At 39.0% G+C, this 19917-nt stretch overlaps 1 protein-coding gene across 10 annotated transcripts in view; it reads left to right on the forward strand.

Annotated features, from left to right (window-relative positions):
• Window positions 1-19917, forward strand: part of TANC2 (tetratricopeptide repeat, ankyrin repeat and coiled-coil containing 2) — a 361538-nt gene that overhangs the window by 29483 nt on the left and 312138 nt on the right. Inside the window, exon 1 of one of the 10 annotated variants that reach the window (XM_064582221.1) lies at window positions 15447-15582. The exons of the other annotated variants lie outside the window; for them this stretch is intronic. The gene's annotated coding sequence lies outside the window, so the exon portion shown is untranslated. Of the gene's footprint in view, window positions 1-15446; window positions 15583-19917 lie in introns of those variants that run through there. 10 annotated transcript variants of the gene reach the window in all.

The raw sequence follows: 19917 nt of genomic DNA on the forward strand, positions 1-19917 counted from the left end.
ATTGAGATTATTTTCGTTCTGCTATATCACTTATTTTGAAAATGTGAATTTATTTTAATGTGATTGATATATCAGGGAATGAGGTGAGCATAATGGGAAGTTCATGGGCTTATGCACAGTTTCCTCTGTGAGAAATACTAGGGAAATGCAGAAAACTGTACCCAACCCTGAGATCAAGAGCTGCATGCTCCACTGACTGAGCCAGCCAGGCCCCTTAGGCTGTCAAATTTCTTTCTTTTAGAATTTTTAAAAAAATATTTATTTGACAGAGAGAGAGAGCAAGCACAAGCAGGGGGAATGGGAGAGGGAGAAGCAGGCTCCACGCTGAGCAGGGAGCCTGATGTGGGGCTTAATCCAGGACTCTGGGATCATGACAGAGCCGAAGGCAGATGCTTAACCGACTGAGCCACCCAGGCGCCCCTAGGCTGTCAAATTTCTTGAGGGCAGTGCACTGTTGCTATCCTTAGTATCCAGCATGACACTGGGCACCTTAGTAAACACTTAGGAACTGTTTGTTTACTTAAACCCTCTTAAAATCTCCCATCACATTTTGTTTTTCTCTTGTGGTACCTAGCACCATCTATTTTGAATTGTACTTTGCTTCAGTTTTCCTTAACTCTCATTACCAGACTGGATGCTCCTTTTAGGCAGGAACTGTTACTAACTTAAAAATTTTTTTCTCCAGTACCTTCTCAAGGCCTTATACTTAGTTTATTCATAATGAACTTTGAATGACTAGAAGATCAGAAGACATTTTATTTTAAATTTTATTTATAGGTTAATACTAGAAACAGATTTGAGGCAGCCTTGCCCATCTGTATTTCACATGTTTTAGAAGTAGAGAAGCATTCCTAAGTCCAAGAATATAATTTGTAAAGAATTTTAGCTAACATATGTTACTAAAATAAAGTTTTTACTGTGTAGATGTGTTTTGGTTGTTTCTTGATGTTATTTATAAGAATGCTTAGTGCCTGGACTTAGTCCTCTAAAATAGCAGGTTAATTTTAACTTCACAGTCCTGCTGGACTGGTTCATTATATGGTTTGGAGAAACCAAGGGAAAGCAAATGATGCAGGAAGTGGTAGTGGTAGTTCTGTAAATACTCTTTTGATTTGACCTTTTACTGAACTGGTGACAAAACAGTTCTGTAATGTAACTTTAAAATATTTTATTAGAAAATGCATATATTAAAAAGGATCTAAATTTTTAAGATTCATTTCCGTGATTTTGGATTTTTTTTTTGTATGTGCCACTAGGTATGCATTGAGACATTGTAGGATCACTCTTTGAGAAGCCAGTCAACTTGAAAGGCAAAGATTTTCTAGATTTTCTAAAGATTTTCTAGTCTCTCATCCTTCACTCTTTGAGATTTTCTTTGTGGGGATTCACAGAAAATTTATACTGACTTAATAATTAAAAAGTTATACTGACATTAATAATGAATAAATGCTTTTGGGGTGATGAAAGTGTTTTGGAACTAGACAGAGATGGTGAATGTAGTACATTGCACATTGAATTTCGTTTATTATTTTTTAAGAAGTATATTTATAAAAATTTCACCTTTATCTCCCTTTTCATACTGTACTCATTTTCTGTGGGAACATTTATAAAGTTTTATGTGTATTTTCTCAGTTCTAAATATATATATACATATACACAGGTCTGTAAACACATTGTTTTAAAAACTATAATAAGGCCATACTTTACATACTGCTCTGTGACTTGCTTTTTTTCACTTAAGTATAAAACTTGGAGAATTTTTCATCTTATAATAGATGCATGTACACTGTTTAAACTCTACATAATATTCCATGGTTCATAGTATCTCATATGTCAAAAATTTGATAATTTCCCTATTAGTTGATACTCCCTTTCCCCATCTTTCCCTCATTCTCTTCCTTCTTTCCGTTTTAAAAAAGCAATTAATAAACTTTTATTTTTTAGAGCAGTTTTGGATTCACAGCACAATTGAACAGAAAGTACAGAAGTTCTCATGTCCCCCCTGTCCCCACACATGTGCAACGCTCCCCCCTGTCAGCATCCCACACTACAGTTGTATACTTTTGTTAAAATCAATGAATTCCTACATTGACACACCATTATCACCCAAAGTCTGTAGTTTACATTAGGGTTCACTCTTGGTTCACTGAATATTTCACTGAATTACAAAGTAGAAATGGCTGAAGAGAGAATTAGTGATTTGCAGATAGATTTGAAGAAATTGTCAGAGTGCAATGCAGATAAAGAGATGGAAAATATGAGAGTGGTTAAGCGAGAAAGAGCCTTGCCCTTCTGTAGTAAACACTATTGGTTCCTGCTCATATTCCCTTAAGCCCACTTTAATACTTCAATCAGATAGATGGCTTAAAAAATATCTTTAAAAATTGACTCAAGAAACAGAAAACCTGAATATACCAATAACCATTAAATGACTTGCATCAGTAGAGATGGATAGGTAGGCATAGGTGAGAAGACACAGTCCTGTTACTTTCTTCCTTTAGTTGAATCCTGTGACTCCTTGTAAAAGGGAATGCTTCTCCCTCCCCCTTTAGTCAGTAGAGTGTATACCCCACTATGTGTCATTGTCAGGCCACATACAAAGCGTCCTTTCTGGGCATCCTCAGTTCATAGATCAGAATTTTGGTTGGATTCTCTGGTCCAGAGAAAGTGTTGCCCTTCTACTCCTGAACTGCAGTTTCTCCCCAGCCCTTTCCACTCTGAGTCTTCCCTACCCTTTCCCTGTCCTTCTGCATTACTGATACCATTCTCAAATTCTTGCCCTAGATATCTCACAGGCACAATCTACAATCTGAGGCTTGTGCTTTAGAATCTATGGAAGGGAACTCATTGCTTCCATGTGTGGTAGAGGGAGGTGTCCTTTTCTTTGAGAGGTAACTGAGGACTCCTCCCTAAGGCATTAAATATTGCCTCCCTCTCCTTATGGTTACTGTGTCTTGCTCACTTGTGGGATGGTGATATGTGTTGTTAATCTGGTCATTGAAGGAGGCTCTTGTCTGCTCCCACTTGGAGCACTACTGGCCAATCTTTGCTTATTGCTTATCTCTCTGCCAGTTCTGGCCCTGGTTTGGTTGTACTATTTTAAGCTGGTGGGTATTCTCTGAATTATTAGATACTACTTCTGAGAGAGTATACAGCTGTTTCCAAAACCCATTTTGCTGGAGGACTATAGTCCCTTATACAATATCCCATTAGTTAGTGATAATTTCTGACATTCCTGGAATAGAGCATTATTACCTTTAGTCTCCCCTATGAGAAGTGTTCACTGTGCACTTTCTCCCCTTTACTGCTGTAGGATGTTACAGATCTTCCCACTTTATACCAATATTCCACTCTCATTTGGGAACAGTGGCTCAAGTTTTAAGGGTATGTAAATCAAGGCTGCTCCAGATACATATACAGAACTCAGATGACATCCACTCCTCCTAAATATTACCTCAGTGGTTTAGGGGGTGGAAGCAGTTCATTATGCACTGCCAATAATTAATACTGTGATCATAGTTTAAGGGTCATTCTTATTGCCCTGTGATATTCAATTTAATGCTGGTAAGGACATGTATGAAGTTTTTATCAATCTGCATTTATGAAGGTATATACTCCTTATATATATGTATTTTTTAAAGATTTTATTTATTTTCTGACAGAGAGACAGCGAGAGAGAGAACACAAGCAGGGAGAGTGGGAGAAGGAGAAGCAGGCTTCCCACCGAGCAGGGAGACCAATGTGGGGCTCGATCCCAGGACCCTGGGATCATGACCTGAGCTGAAGGTAGACGCTTAACGACCAAGCCACCCAGGCGCCCCTATACTCCTTATATTTTTGGATAATTATTTACCTCAGTGATAAAACTCAAACTTATTAGTGGTATATTAGTCTTTCTCTTGGATGGTTTCTGAATAGGGAATGCCATATGTTTATTTTCTCTGAATCATCTTGATACAGTATTGTCCCCTCAGTCATCTGAAGTGGCTGTATAAAGGGTAATTGTGCAAAGGCTTATGGGGGTTGTAAAGAGTCATTACAGGGACATTGATTTTTCCACCATCGTTTAATATTGTTGCTTGCAGGCCTTCCCCATCTCTCTCCAAAACTAGGCCATAGATTGAGTACCTGCCCTGTAAGTACACACAGTTGCTCCTGCTGTTTTCTGGCTGATATCAGATACTAAGGCCAGCCAGATTCTCTCTAGTCAACTTGGCAAGGGGCTTAGTGAGAGTCATGTAGTTTGTCTGTTATACCTGCTTAGTCTCTCAAATATAGTTTTCTCTAAAGATGGTGCAGTTAGGCCTTTGAGCAAAATCTCCTCTCTGTTTCCTTGTTTGAGAAATTATGGCTCTGCCTCATAGCTTCTTTCACTGAATTATGGTAGAAATGACAGTCATCCAAGTGATGGTTTTAACTATCTCCTTTAGGCAATATAGCACTGTGGGGGACATTGTTGATCTCCTTAACTTATATTCTGTTTTCCCTTTGGTTTAGTAGATTCAATTTTAGTGTGAGATGCTGTTTTTCAATATTCCATCCACCTGGCCTGAGTGGGGCTAGAGGTGGAAGACATGACATAGGCCTCAGCTAATCGGTACATCACATTGCTTTGGTTCAGTAGTAACACATGACCTAAGCCATCAAATCAGAGTAAATCTCAGAACAAAGACCTTGCTCTCTCCTGCTGGACTGGATGTGCTGATGATGTGAGTGTGAAGTTGTTGGGGACCACAATGGGGAGACTGAGACTGGATCCAGTGTAGGTGAAATAGAATCAAGAGTTGGATCCTTGGGACACCTGGGTGGTTCAGTCAGTTAAGCATCTGCCTTTGGCTCAGGTCATGATCCCTGGGTCCTGGGATCGAGCCCCCACATCGGGCTACCTGCTCAGTGGGGAGCCTGCTTCTCCCTCTGCCTGCCACTCCCTCTGCTTGTGCTCTCTCTCTCTCTTTCTATCTCTGACAAATAAATAAAATCTTTAAAAAAAAAAAAAGAGTTGGATCCTTCTCATCCTCAAGCCTTGGTTGCAGCAGAGGTCAACCTTACTCCTGGTTATTCTCTAAAATAAACAGAAAATTCTCTATTTTGCTTAAGCCAGTGAGGATTGAGTCTGTTTCCTTGTTACAGAAAGTTTTAACTGCTGAGGGTACCTTAAAGAATTGCTTCTCCTATTCTTTGTAAGTCCTTCCAGATAGTTGTGTCTCTACTAGATGTTGGGATATTTGTATAGACTCAGACTTGGTTGTCATGACAGCTTTTAAAACAAACTTAATATGATCCCTTAGATAATTGTGACAGAGCTGTCTTTTGAAGAGGTGTAGCTCTTGTTCTCTTTTTACACAAACTATATTTCCATTCATGGGAGTAGGAATACATTACTCCTGCCTCAAAGCTGTTTCTTTAGTCCCCTTTATATTTTGACAAATTGCTGAAATCAAAACTGTTTATCACCACCCTTTGGAAGGTGCCGGCTAAGATGTGTAGGTGGTCGTCCCCTGGGTCCTTGGAGCTTCTGATTGTATAAAATTAGCATACAGAACATATATTAGGAGCTTGATCAGATATTGCACACCATTTAGTAACCAACAACATGGATGTTATTATCTGAAATCGTAGTTGGTCAGTCTGATGTGTGTTTTTTTCCAGCACCACTGAGCAGTTATCTTTTTAAAAAAATTTTTTATTGTTATGTTAATCACCATACATTACATCATTAGTTTTTGATGTAGTGTTCCATGATTCATTGCTTGTGCATAACACCCAGTGCTCCATGCAGAACGTGCCCTCCTTAATACCCATCACCAGGCTAACCCATCCCCCCACCCCCCTCCTCTCTAGAACCCTCAGTTTGTTTTTCAGAGTCCATAGTCTCTCATGGTTCGTCTCTGCCTCTGATTTCCCCCCCTTCATTCTTCCCCTCCTGCTATCTTCTTCTTTTTTTTTCTTTCTTAACCTATATTGCATTATTTGTTTCAGAGGTACAGATCTGTGATTCAACAGTCTTGCACAATTCACAGCGCTCACCATACCACATACCCTCCTCAGTGTCTATCACCCAGTCACCCCATCCCTCCCACCCCACCCCCCACTCCAGCAACCCTCAGTTTGTTTCCTGAGATTAAGAATTCCTCTTATCAGTGAGGTCATATGATACATGTCTTTCTCTGTTTGACTTATTTCGCTCAGCATAACACCCTCCAGTTCCATCCACGTCGTTGCAAATGGCAAGATCTCATTCCTTTTGATGGCTGCATAATATTCCATTGTATATATATACCACCTCTTCTTTATCCATTCATCTGTCGATGGACATCCTGGCTCTTTCCACAGTTTGGCTATTGTGGACATTGCTGCTATAAACATCGGGGTGCATGTATCCCTTCGGATCCCTTCATTTGTATCGTTGGGGTAAATACCCAGTAGTGAGCAGTTATCTTAATTCTGACCCTACCTAGAGATAGGGTCAGATCCCACAGGTTAAGGGCTCAGTGCTTGCTACAAGTTTGCTCGTTCCTTCCCAGAGCCCACTTCAGATGCCAATTGCAAGTCTAGGTTGTCACCTGTGCTTCTGACCCTACTGGCTATAAATTGGAGGCATCAGACATACTGTGCCCCTTCCTTGCATTCAGTTAGTGTGCTAGAGTGGCTCTAATAATTCAGAGAAACTTTTTGCTTATGAGATTATCAGTTTATTATAAAAGGATACAACTCAGGAGCAGCCAGATGGAAGAGATGCATAGGGCAAGGGATGTGAGAAGGGGCACGGAGCTTCCCTGCTCTCTAGGTGCACCATTTTCCCTGAATCTCCATGTGTTCACCAACCTTATGGAAGCTCTCTGAACCCCATCCTTCTGGGTTTTTATGGAGACTTCATTAGGTAGGCACAGTTGGTTAAATTTTGGGCATTGGTGATTAATTCAACCTCCAGCCTTTCCCTTCTTCCCCAAAAGTTTGTAGAGTGAGACTGTAAGTTCCAACCCTCTAATCACATGGTTGGTTCTCTTGGCAACCAACCCCCTATCCTGAGGTTACCTAGAGGTTGTCCAAAGTCATCTTATTAACATAACAAAAGAACATTACCACTCCCTTGGCAAATCACTAGGGTTTTAGGAGCTGTGTGCCTAGAACAGTGGTTGAAGACTAAGTATATATTTCTTTTTATAAAATCACAGTCTAACAGTTGGTACGAAATAGTGCATTGGTATGGTCAGACTTGGAGGGTCCACACACTGCTGAAATGTAGTAACTTCTACTTTTTTAACCCCAATATTCTTTTAGAAATTCCAGGCATTCCACAGTGTACCTCACCAGCCCCACCCCATTCAGATCTTGTGGTTATGTGTATGTGCGCCAGGTACAACAACTAGACCAACCGAAAAATGGTTGTGGCTCGTTCATCATAATGAATTTGATATGGCTCTTCTTACTGCAACCTTCACTTGCTGTCCCACCAATTTCAGGGAGGATAGGAGATATTGGAAGCAATGCTGGGGGGTTGAGTCTTAGGCAGTGTGGGGTCTGAGTAGTTTCAGTTGGGGGTTCAAAGATTATTTCCTGATCTCCTTTTCCAACAAATGGGTGGAGTTCTTGTTTGATGGATTTAATTTATCAGAACATGCTTTATTTGACAGCAGTATAACAGAAACTAGTTATCCTTACCAAGGAGGCCTCTGAGTGCTTCCCATCTTCCTTAAGATAAGGCTTAGAGTAATTTTTTATTGCGTTTATTATGGCTATTAGCACAGTAATGTGTCTCTCTGAAGCCACATCTGTCTATTTCACTAAAAAGGGTGTTTTTGTCAAGATGGGGGTAGGGGTTCAAGTCCTGAAAATAGCTAGTTCAGTCTCAGAAGGATATATTGACAAGTTAAACCAATCTTTATCTTGCTAATATTGATTGCCTCTTACAGCAAAACTCTGGTTAATTATTATTACACTGATTATCTCTATATCCTGGCTCTGTATGGATCAGGGTCCTGGTGTGATGATGATGATGATGATGATGTGTGTGTGTGTGTGTTTTGCTGATTGTCCTGGAAAGGGATGGACAAGGGAGATAAGTCATTGTAACTTATTTTTCTTGTAATCTAGTTATTACTGTATTAGTTTATGCCTTCATTCTGCAAATATTTATTGAGCACTTTTTAAAAAAATATTTATTTTAGAGAGAACATGAGCAGGGGGAGGGGCAGAGAAGGAGAGAGAGAAAATCTTAAGCAGACCCCCTGCAGGGCATGGAGCCTGATGTGGTGCTCAATCCCATGACCCCAAAATCATGACCTAAGCTGAAACCAAGAGTTGGATGCTCAACAGACTGAGCCACCCAGGCACCCCTATTGAGCACCTTTTATGTGTGGGAGACAGAAGGTGCAAAGATAAAAAGTTTAATTTTTCCATTCATAGAGCTGATAGGCTAGTAGAGGAAACAGTTAAAAAAGCAATTATGATAGAATGTAAGTGTTGATAGAATTGTAAGTGTTTATTATAAGGGAAGGACAAAGGAGGGACAGGTAACCAGAATGTGGCAGGGGTAGTCATGGGAGTCTGAGCTAAAATTTCAAGAATGAGTAGGAGTTACACAAGCTGAGATAGAAGTATGTTTGACTATCTAATCTATATAAATCTATTTTGTTAAATCTTAACAATAAAATAGTTATACAATACAAGGCTTTGAAGCCTCCTAAAAAAATAATGATCAATATTTAATGGCCTTTTACTATAAAAAATAATATATAATGGGCTTTTTCATAAGCCAGGCAGTATGCTAAGTTTTTACATGAATTACTTAATTTCATAGCCATCTATAAGATACAGAAATTTTAAGTAACTTGCCCAATATAACATAACTAGGAAGTGGTAAGACAGTGAGTCTTTCCTTTTGATCATTGTGGTACACTGCTTTTTTTATTATAGTCATCTAGTGAGTTTTTTCCTACAAATTTTTTTTAAAGATTTTATTTATTTATTTGACAGAGAGAGAGATCCCAAGCAGGGGGAATGGCAGGCAGAGGGAGAGGGAGAAGCAGGCTCCCTGCTGAGCAGAGAGCCCGATGTGAGGCTTCATCCCAGGACCCTGGGATCATGACCTGAGCTGAAGGCAGACACTTACTTAACTGATGAGCCACCCACATGTCCTGAAATAGAACTTTTTAAGATAGACTTAACAGGGGCGCCTGGGTGGGTCAGTCGTTAAGTGTCTGCCTTCGGCTCAGGTCATGATCCCAGGATCCTGGGATCGAGCCCTGCATCGGGCTCCCTGCTCCATGGGAAGCCTGCTTCTCCCTCTTCCACTCCCCCTGCTTGTGTTCTCTCTCTTGCTGTGTCTCTCTCTGTCAAATAAATAAATAAAATCTTTTAAAAAAAAGACTTAACAAATACACCCAAAATCTGGTTCTTTGAAAAGAAGAATAGGTAAATCACTGACCAAGAAAAAGGAAAAAATGTTCATAAACAATGTTAATCTAATTTCCTCATACCTCACATCACCATATCAGCAAATCCTATAAGTTGCACCTTTAAAATATATATAGTGAAGTACTACAAGAATAAAAGGGGAGATAGTCCAAGATGGTAGAGGAATAGGAGATCTTAGTTTCATCTGGTCCCAGGAATTCAGCTAGATAGCTATCAAATCATTCTGAACACCTGCAGACTCAGCCAGATCTAAGAAAAGAATAGCTGCAACTCTACAAATAGAAAAGTGATCACTGTCTGCAAGAATGACAAGATGGAAAAACTCACCTCAAAAAAAGAGAACAAGAGGCAGTATGGACTGCCAGGGACCTAATTAGTATGGATATAAGTAAGATGTTGAAACTAGAGTTCAGAATAATGATTATAAAGATACTAGCTGGGCTTGAAAAAAGCATAGAAGACACTAGAGAATCCCTTTCTGGAGAAATAAAAGAACTAAAATCTAATCAAGTTGAAATAAAAAAGTATTAATGAGATAAAATAAAAAATGGAGGCTCTAACTGCTAGGATAAATGAGGCAGAAGAGAGAATTAGTGATATAGATGACAATAAAGCTGAAAAAAAGAGATAAACAACTACTGGATCACAAGGGGAGAATTCAAGAGATATGTGATACCATAAAGAAAAACAATATTAGAATAATTGGGATCCCAGAAGAAGAGGAGAGAGAGGGGCAGAAGGTATATTGGAGCAAATTATAGTGGAGAACTTCCCTAATCTGGGGAAAGAAGCAGGTGTTCAAGTCCAAGAGGCACAGAGAACGCCACCCTCAAAATCAATAAAAATAGGTCAACACCTCGACATATAATAGTGAAGCTTGCAAATCTCAGAGGCAAAGAGAAAATCCTGAAAGCACCTCAGGACAAGAGGTCTGTAACCTACAAAGGTAGAAACATTAGGTGGGCAGCAGACCTATCCACAGAGACCTGGCAGGCCAGAAAAGACTGGAATGATATTCAGGGTGCTAAATGAGAAAAATATGCAGTCAAGAATACTTTATCCAGCAAGGATGTCATTCAAAATGGGAGAGATAAAAAGCCTCTAGGACGAACAGAAACTAAAAGAATTTGTGATCATTAAACCAGCCCTGCAAAAAAATATTAAAGGGGATCCTTTAAGTGAAGAGACAGCCCAAAAGTAACATAGACCAGAAAGAAACAGAGACAATATACAAAAACAGTGACTTTACAGGTAATACAATGGCACTAAATTTATATCTTTCAGTAGTTACTCTGAATGTAAATGGACTAAATACCCCAATCAAAAGATGCAAGGTATCAGATTGGATAAAAAAAGCAGACCCATCAATATAAGAAACACAAGAAACACATTGATAATAATGCAATAATAGTAGGGCACTTTAACACCCTACTCACTACAATGGACACATCATCTATGCAGAAGATCAACAAGGAAACAAGGGCTTTGAATGACACACTGGGCCTTATGGACTTCACAGATATTTTCAGAGCATTCCATCTGAAAGCAACAGAATACACATTCTTCTCAGGTGCACATGGAACATTCTCCAGAATAGATCACATACTAGGTCACAAATCAGGTCTCAACTGGCACCAAAAGAAATGGGATCATTCCTTGCATATTTTTGGACCACAATGCTTTGAAACTTGAACTCAATCACAAGAGGAATTTTGGAAAGAACTCAAAACATGGAGGTTAAAGAGCATCCTACTGAAGAATGAGTGGGTCAACCAGGAAATTAAAGAAGAATTTAAAAAATTCATAGAAACAAATGAAAATGAAAGCACAACCATTCAAAATCTTTGGGATGAAGCAAAGGCAGTCCTAAGAGGGAAGTATATAACAAGACAAGCCTTTCTCAAGAAACAAGGTCTCAGATACACAGCCTAACCTTACAGCTGGAGAAAGGAGCTGGAGAAAAAACAGCAAATAAAGCCTAAACCCAGCTGGAGAAGAAAAATAATAAAGATTAGAGCAGAAATCAATGAAATAGAAACCAAAAGAACAGTAGAACAGATCGACGAAACTAGGAGCTGGTTCTTTGAAAGAATTGATAAACTCCTGGCCAGACTTATCAAGAAGAAAAGAGAAAAGATCCAAATAAATAAAATCATGAATGAAAGAGGAGGGATCACAACCAACACTGAAGAAATACAATTATAAGAACATATCAGGAGCAACTATATGCCAACAAATTAGGCAATCTGGAAGAAATGGATGCAACCCTAGAGATGTATAAACTACCAAAACTGAACCAGGAAGAAGTAGAAAACCTGAACAGACACATAACCAGCAAAGAAATTGAAGCAGTAATCAAAAATCTCCCAACAAACAAGAGTCCTGGGCCAGATGGCTTCCCAGGGGAATTCTACCAAACATTTAAAGAAGAATTAATACCCATTCTTCTGAAGCTGTTTCAAAAAATAGAAATGGAAGGAAAACTTCCAAACTCTTTCTGTGAGGCCAGCATTACCTTGATCCCAAAACCAGACAAAGACCCCACTAAGGAGAATTACAGACCAATATCCCTGATGAACTTGGATGCAAAAATTCTTGCCAAGATATTAGCCAGTAGGATCCAACAGTATATTAAAAGGATTATTCACCACAACCAAGTGGGATTTATTCCTGGGCTGCAAGGGTGGTTCAACATCTGCAGATCAGTCAACCTGTTACATTAATAAAAGAATGGACAGGAACTATATGATCATCTCAATAGATGCAGAAAAAGCATTTGACAATGTATAGCATCCGTTCTTGATTAAATTTCTTCATAGTATAGGGATAGAGGGAACATACCTCAATATCATAAAAGCCATATATGAAAAGCCCACAGCGAATATCATTCTCAGTGGGGAAAAACTGAGAGCTTTTCCCCTAAGGTCAGGAACACAACAGGCATGTGACAACATAGTACTAGAAGTCCTAGCCTCAGCAGGCTGACAACAAAAAGAAATAAAAAGCATCCGAATTGGCAAAGAAGAAGTCAAACTCTCACTCTTTGCAGATAACATGATACTCTGTGGAAAACCCAAAAGACTGCACCCCAAAATTGCTAGAACTCATACAGGAATTCAGCAAAGTGGCAGGATATAAAATCAATGCACAGAAATCAGTTGCATTTCTATACACTAACAATGAGACAGAGAAAGAAATTAAGGAGTTGATCCCATGTATAATTGCACCCAAAACCGTAAGATACCTAGGAATAATAAATCTAACCAAAGAGGCAAAGGAGCTGTACTCAGAAAACTATAGAACATTCATGAAAGAAATTGAGGGAGACACAAAGAAATGAAAAAACATTACATGTTCATGGATTGGAAGAACAAATATTGTTAAAATGTCTATGCTACCTTGAGCAATCTGCGCATTCAGTGCAACTCCTATCAAAATACCATCAACTTTTTTCACAGAGCTGGAACAAATAATCCTAAAATTTGTATGGAACCAGAAAAGACCCTGAATAGCCAAAGGAATGTTGAAAAAGAAAACCAAAGCTGGGGGCATCACAAGTCTGGACGTGAAGCTCTATTACAAAGCTGTTATCATCAAGATGGTATTGTATTGGCACAAAAACAGACACATAGATCAATGGAACAGAATAGAGAACCCAGAAATGGACCCTCAACTCTATGGTCAACTATGACAAAGCAGGAAAGAATGTCCAATGGAAAAAAGACAGTCTCTGCAACAAATGGTGTTGAGAAAATTGGACAGCCACATGCAAAAGAATGAACCTGGACCATTTTCTTACATCATACACAAAAATAGACTCAAAATGGATGAAAGATCTGAATGTGAGACAGGAATCCATCAAAATCCTAGAGGAGAACACAGGCAGCACCCTCTGTGACCTCGGCTACAGCAACTTCTTGCTAGACACATCTCCAAAGGCAAGGGAAACAAGGGTAAAAATGAACTATTGGGAGTTCATCAAGATAAAAAGCTTTTGCACAGCAAAGGAAACAGTCAACAAAACCAAAGACATCGATAGAATGGGAGAAGATACTTGCAAATGTCTTATCAGATAAAGGGCTAGTATCCAAAATCTATAAAGAACTTAAACTCAACACCCAAAGAACAAATAATCCAATCAAGAAATGGGCAGAAGACGTGAATAGACAATTCTCCAAAGAAGATATCTAAATGGCCAACAGACACATGAAAAAACCCTCTAAATCACTTGGCATCAGGGAAATCCAAATAAAACCTCAACGAGATACCACCTCACACCAGTCAGAATGGCTAAAATTAACAAGTCAGGAAATGACAGATGTTGGTGAGGATGCAGAGATAGGGAAACCCTCCTACACTGTTGGTGGGAATGCAAGCTGGTGCAGCCACTCTGGAAAACAGTATGGAGGTTCCTCAAAAAGTTGAAAATAGAGCTACCATATGATCCAGCAATTGCACTACTGGGTATTTACCCCAAAGATACAAATGTCATGATCAGAAGGGGCACATGCACCCCAATGTTTATAGCAGTAATGTCCACAATAGCCAGACTATGAAAAGAGTCCAGATGTCTATCAACAAATGAATGGATAAAAAAGATGTGACACACACACACACACACACACACACACAATGGAATACTACTCAGCCATCAAGAAAAATGAAGCCTTGCCATCTGCAACAACATGGATGGAATTAGAGGATATTAACGCTAATCAAAATAAGTCAATCAGAGAAAGACAGTTATCGTATGATCTCACTGATAAGTGGAATTTAAGAAACAAAACAGAGGATCATAGGGGAAGAAAGGAAAAAATAAAACAAGATGAAATCAGAGAGGGAGACAAAGCATAAAAATCTTTTAATTCTAGGAAACAAACAGGGTTGCTGGAGGGGAGGGGGTTGGGGGATGGGGTAACTAGGTGATGGACATTAAGGAGGCCACGTGATGTAATGAGCACTGGGGGTATTGTAGACTGATGAATCACTGACCTCTACCTCTGAAAAATAATACATTATATGTTAATTAATTGAATTTAAATAAAATATATAGCAATTCTTTAAACAAAAAAATAAAACATATATAGCAATTCTTTTTTTGAAAGATTATATTTATTTGGCAGAGAGAGAGAGAGGACAAGCCGGGGGAGGGGCAGGCAGAGGGAGAGGGAGAAGCATGCTCCCCCCGAGCAGAGAGCCCGACGTGGGACTTGATCCTAGGATCCTGGGGTCATGACCTGAGCCGAAGGCAGGCACTTAACTGACTGAGCCACCCAGGTGCCCCTATGTATAGCAGTTCTGACCAGTTAGCACATCATTTCTGTCATGATGGTGGTAGTCCTCATAATCTCTTACTTGGGCTACTCCAGAAGGTTCCTAATTGGTCTGCCTGCAATTTTCTGTTTATGGAGCAGCCTGTCATGAAAATTCTCGTGGTTTCCCATCATACTGAGAATAAAATTCAGTCTTTACCAGGATCGATAGTACCCTTTATAATGTGAACCCTGGCTGGCTACCTCTGTGACCTCATCTACCATTCTTTCTTACTCTTCTCCAGTCACGCTGGCCTTCACTGTTGGTCCTTGAAAATTCCAAGCTCATTCCTGCCTCAATATTTTTGTAATTGGTTTTTCTCTGGCCTAGATCTTCATATACATTCTGAAGGATTACTTCCTCATTTCATTCAATCTCTGCAAATGTCATCCTCTCAGACAAATCTGCCCTGATCTTATTTGTGTAATATAGCACCCTATCTCACTTTCTAAACATTGCCCTTCTTTATTTGTCTTCATAGCATATTTCACTACTTGAAATTAGATCATGTATTCATTTGTTTATTTATTGTCTCTTTTCCCTTCTAAATTAGCAAAACTCTTGTATGGCTCTTTTTTTTTTTTTTTTTAAAGCTTTATATTTCCCTGCCTAGAAGGTTGCCTGATATATAGTAGAAAATGAGAACTCTTTTTTTTTTAAAGATTTTTTTTTTTTTGACAGAGTGTACAAGTAGGGGAAGCAGCAGGCAGAGGGAGAGGGAGAACCCTGCTCAGCAGGGAGCCCGATGTGGGGCTCAATCCCAGGACCCTGAGATCATGATCTGAGCCGAAGGCAGATGCTTAACGTTCTGAGCCACCCAAGTGCCCCGAAAATGAGAACTGAGAGTTGAAGGTAGGAGAGAAAAAAAATCTAACTACAGATATACCAGAGATTAAGAATAAGAGAATATTGCATGTAAGTTTTGGTTAACAATTTGAAAAATTAGAAGAAGTGATTTTTCCAAGAAAAATATAAACTATGATATTTAAAAATAAATGGAAATCTGTTTATGTGAAATACCTGGAATAAGTGAATCCACAGAAACAGAAAGCAGACTAGTGTTTACCAGGGGCTGGCTTCTGAATTCTGGTATATTAAGTATGTAAGTATCAAGTATATCAAACTGTGCCCCTGCACTGCTGAATTGATTGATTTTTTTTCACAGTATTAGCTCTTCATATATATCAACTCTGTGTGTGTGTGTGTGTGTGTGTGTTACCGTTTAGGTGAATCTTCCTTATGTCAGTTATCTCCCTTTTTGTCTTTTAATTTCATTCTTTTTTAAAAAAAAATATTTATCTGAGGGAGAGAGAGAGCACGAGCAGAAGCGATAGCACAAGCCAGGGATAGGGGCAGAGAGAGAGGGAGAAGTAGGTTTCCTGCTGAACAGGGAGCCCGACCCGAGGCTCAACCCCAGGACCCTGGGATTATGACCTGAGCAGATGGCAGATGTTTAACCAGCTGAGGCACCTAGCACCCCTCATTCTTTTTCTTTTTTTTAAGGATTGTTTTCTGTCCCTGTTTTATGAAAGCCATGTCTTACTGTATTGTCTTTTGGATTTGAATTAGATTCTTTTAAAGGGCATCCCTTTCCTTTGGTTAGCTGAATCATAAACTCAATGAGGGAAGGGACTACTGTTTTGTTCATTGCTGTATCATTAGCACCTAGGATAGTACTGGTGCTTGGTAAGCATGAAAGTAAATGTTTGCTGAATGAGTGACTGGAAACATGCTCCCTTTATTCAGCATTTTAGAAAATATACTTCATATTGATTTATGATATTTATCTATGTTTATCACCAGATGTGGGGTATGGTGTGGCCTTGGTTTTGCCTTTCATTTATTCATTATTTATTGAGCCTCTAGTATATGTTGTCAGTGTGTAAGTACAGGGACGGTGGTGAACATGACAAACATGGTCTATTGCCTCATGGGACATACATATGTTTAGTGTGAAAGTCAAACACTGTAGGTTATTAGTGTTATAAAAGATCAAGAACAAGTTGTTTAAGTATTGGGAGTTATAATTGCTGTAGGTAATCTCTTCTGGGACATGAGTGAAGGTATATGCTGACTGGTTAGAAAAGTTAGGTGGGTGAGAAAGAAAAAAGGATGATTGAACAAGTTAGTGATGATGCTAATTTACTGGGCTAGAAAGTACTAACTAAAACTAGAGGAGAGTGAGATTTGGTTATCCAGATAATAGGTGGCAGAATAATGGCAATGGATGAACTAGAGAGGGAGGGCATTGAGAAAGGATTTTTATTTTTTTAAGATGGGAGGATCTTGAGCATATGGAAATGCTGATGGAAGGAGCATTTAAAGGAAGAAATTCAAAATATAAAAGGTCCCAGGAAGTCAAAATATAAAAGGTCCCAGGAAGAATGGAAGAGAGTGGGATACAGAGCAAAGGTAGAGAATATGACAGTAATACATTTATCTGTCTGTCTGTTTTTAGTGTGAGCAACAGAGATACATTTATTTTTGTCCTATTTAGATTGATAACACTCTTCTTTCTGGAATGAATTTATATGATTTTCTTTTTTTTAATTTTAATTATAGTATAGTTAACATACAGTGTTATTAGTTTCAGGTATACAATATAGTGAGTCAGTAATTCTATACATTATTCAGTGCTCATCAAGGTAAGTGTACTTTTAATCCCCTTCACCTAAGTAATAATACATTTATTTTAATAGGAGGAGAAGGTGTGTATTGATGGGCTCAAATCTGTATGTTTGTTGGTAAGTAGTTAAAGGAGTTCTTTCTGATAAATTTGAAGATACATATTTTTCTTTGTGTAATAGGAGCCAAAACCATTGTCCTGAGAATGATGGGGAGAAATGGAGAGTCAAACAATGTTCAGAAAGAATTGACTAGAGAAAAACAGTAGATTGCTGAACAGTAAAAAGGGTCAGTTGAAATTTACAACCATGGCTTTCTAGTGTTATCAGTCTAGTCTGGCTAGTAATGTGACTCTCTGCAGTAGTGCTTAGTGGCCTTGATAGAGTAGAATCAGCCTGAATTTTGATTTTTGTCTGGTGTGTGGAACCAGAGAACAAAGGGGCTAGGGAGTTTGGGATTTTGGTGGAAGAGTGATTGAAATGATAGATCCAGTATTCTCATTTGGTGATAAAGAATTAAAGACCAGAGGAGACGACTGATCCCTAGGACTTAAAAGGCTTCATTTATATCACCATATATGTTGAAACCACTTCCTAAAATCTGGGGGAAGAAAGTTCTACGCATATTTTCTTGTGCTGTTGCATGCCATATTTTCCGTTATGTGACCATCTTTTCCTTTGGTGATCTAATTAGAAAACTTTAACATTGTATAGGTTGAGAGCAAGATTTGAGGCTAAGATTAGGTTTCTATATACCTTATACATCCATGGCTCACCCCAATGCTATTGTTCTTATGTGGTATGTTATGAGAACTCTTTAGATATGGTGTAAATTTTTTTTTTTTTAGGATTTTATTTATTTATTTGAGAGAAAGCGTGAGCGGGGGGAGGGGCAGAGGGACAAGCAGACTCCCCGCTGAGCATGGAGCTCATTGTGGGGCTCGATCCCAGGACCCTGAGATCATGACCTGAACTGAAGTCAGATGTTTAACCAACTGAGCCACCCAGGTGCCCCAGGTATAGTGTAAATTTTTAATCAGTATGTGAGGTTTATTTTAGTCACAACTGTGTATTGTAAGTTCAGTGTCTTTCAGTTTGACTGTTGAGCTCAGTAATAAATGATGTGGAATAACTTGTTGTAAGAAGATAGAATCAGGGGTGCCTGGGTGGCTCAGTTGGTTAAGTGGCTGCCTTTGGCTCAGGTCATGATCTAGGGGTCCTGGGATTGAGCCCTGCATTGGGCTCCCTGCTTGGCAGGGAGTCTGCTTCTCCTTCTCCCTCTGCCCCTTCCCACAGCTTGTTCTCTCTCTCTCTCAAATAAATAAATAAATAATTTTTAAAAGATTTTATTTATTTTTTGACAGAGAGAGACACAGCGAGAGAGAGAACACAAGAAGGGGGAGTGGGAGAGGGAGAAGCAGGCTTCCCGCTGAGCAGGGAGCCCGATGTGGGGCTCGATCCCAAGACCCCGGGACCATGACCTGAGCTGAAGGCAGATGCTTAATGACTGAGCCACGCAGGCGCCCCTAAGTAAATAAAATCTTAAAAAAAAGTATAAAATCACTTTTAGACTGGCGACACCTCCGCTCAAAAAAAAATCAAGTGTTTTCACTGAGAGTTGAAAACTTTGCTCTTACATATAAAAAAATAGACCTGTAGAGTAGTACAGTAAGCAGTTTTTAAATAACACAGCATTTGGACAGCCACATTAATAGTGTGGCAACTCTGCATGCTTTCATGGGTGTTTGAGACATTGTTATATGGTAATAATAACTATGTTATACATGTTGGTTGCTATTCTGATTGTGTTCATTTCCTATTGCTCTTGTAACAAGTTACCATAAATTTAGTGGTTTAAAACAACACAGAAGTATTATATTTCTTACAGTTCAGGAGATCAGAAGGTTGAAATGGATCAGATATGGGCTAAAACCAAGGTTTTAGCGTAATTGTGCTCCTTCTGAAGGCACTACCAGAGATCTCTTCCTTGTCTTTTCCAGTGTCTGGTAGCCACCTAAATTTTTTGGCTTATGGCCACACCACTTTGACCTCTCTTCTGTCATTACATCTTCTGAGATTCTTCTGCAGTCTTTTCCCGTTTTAAGGACTCTTCTTATTACATTGGGCTCATCTAGAAAAATATAGGATAATCTCCCTTTATTAAATTTCTTAACTTAATCACATATACAAAGTTCCTTTTGCCATGTAAGGTAATAAGTCCTGGATTAGAATTTGGATACTTGAAGCGGGTCTTTTATTGACTTTGTTCTTTTTTGAGAGTGTCTTGGCTCTTCTGGCTCCCTTGAGTTCCCATGTGAATTCTAAGATAGACTTCTCAATTTCTGTGAAAAGTTACCTGGGATTTTGTTAGGTTATTGCATTGAATCTATAGATCAATTTGAGGAGTGTTGCCATCTTAGCAGTATTACACTTTCTAATCCATGAACAGGGGGTGTCTTTCCATTTATATAATTAGGTCTTTTTAAAAATTTTTTCAGTGATGCTTTGTAGTTTTCAGTGTACAAGTCCTGTGCTTTTTTTGCTCACTTTATTCCTAAACTTT

The sequence above is a fragment of the Mirounga angustirostris genome, unplaced genomic scaffold, assembly GCF_029215605.1.
Source record: "Mirounga angustirostris isolate CCGP_5_RB_7025 unplaced genomic scaffold, mMirAng1.0.hap1 SCAF_17, whole genome shotgun sequence".
Lineage (NCBI taxonomy): Eukaryota > Metazoa > Chordata > Mammalia > Carnivora > Phocidae > Mirounga > Mirounga angustirostris.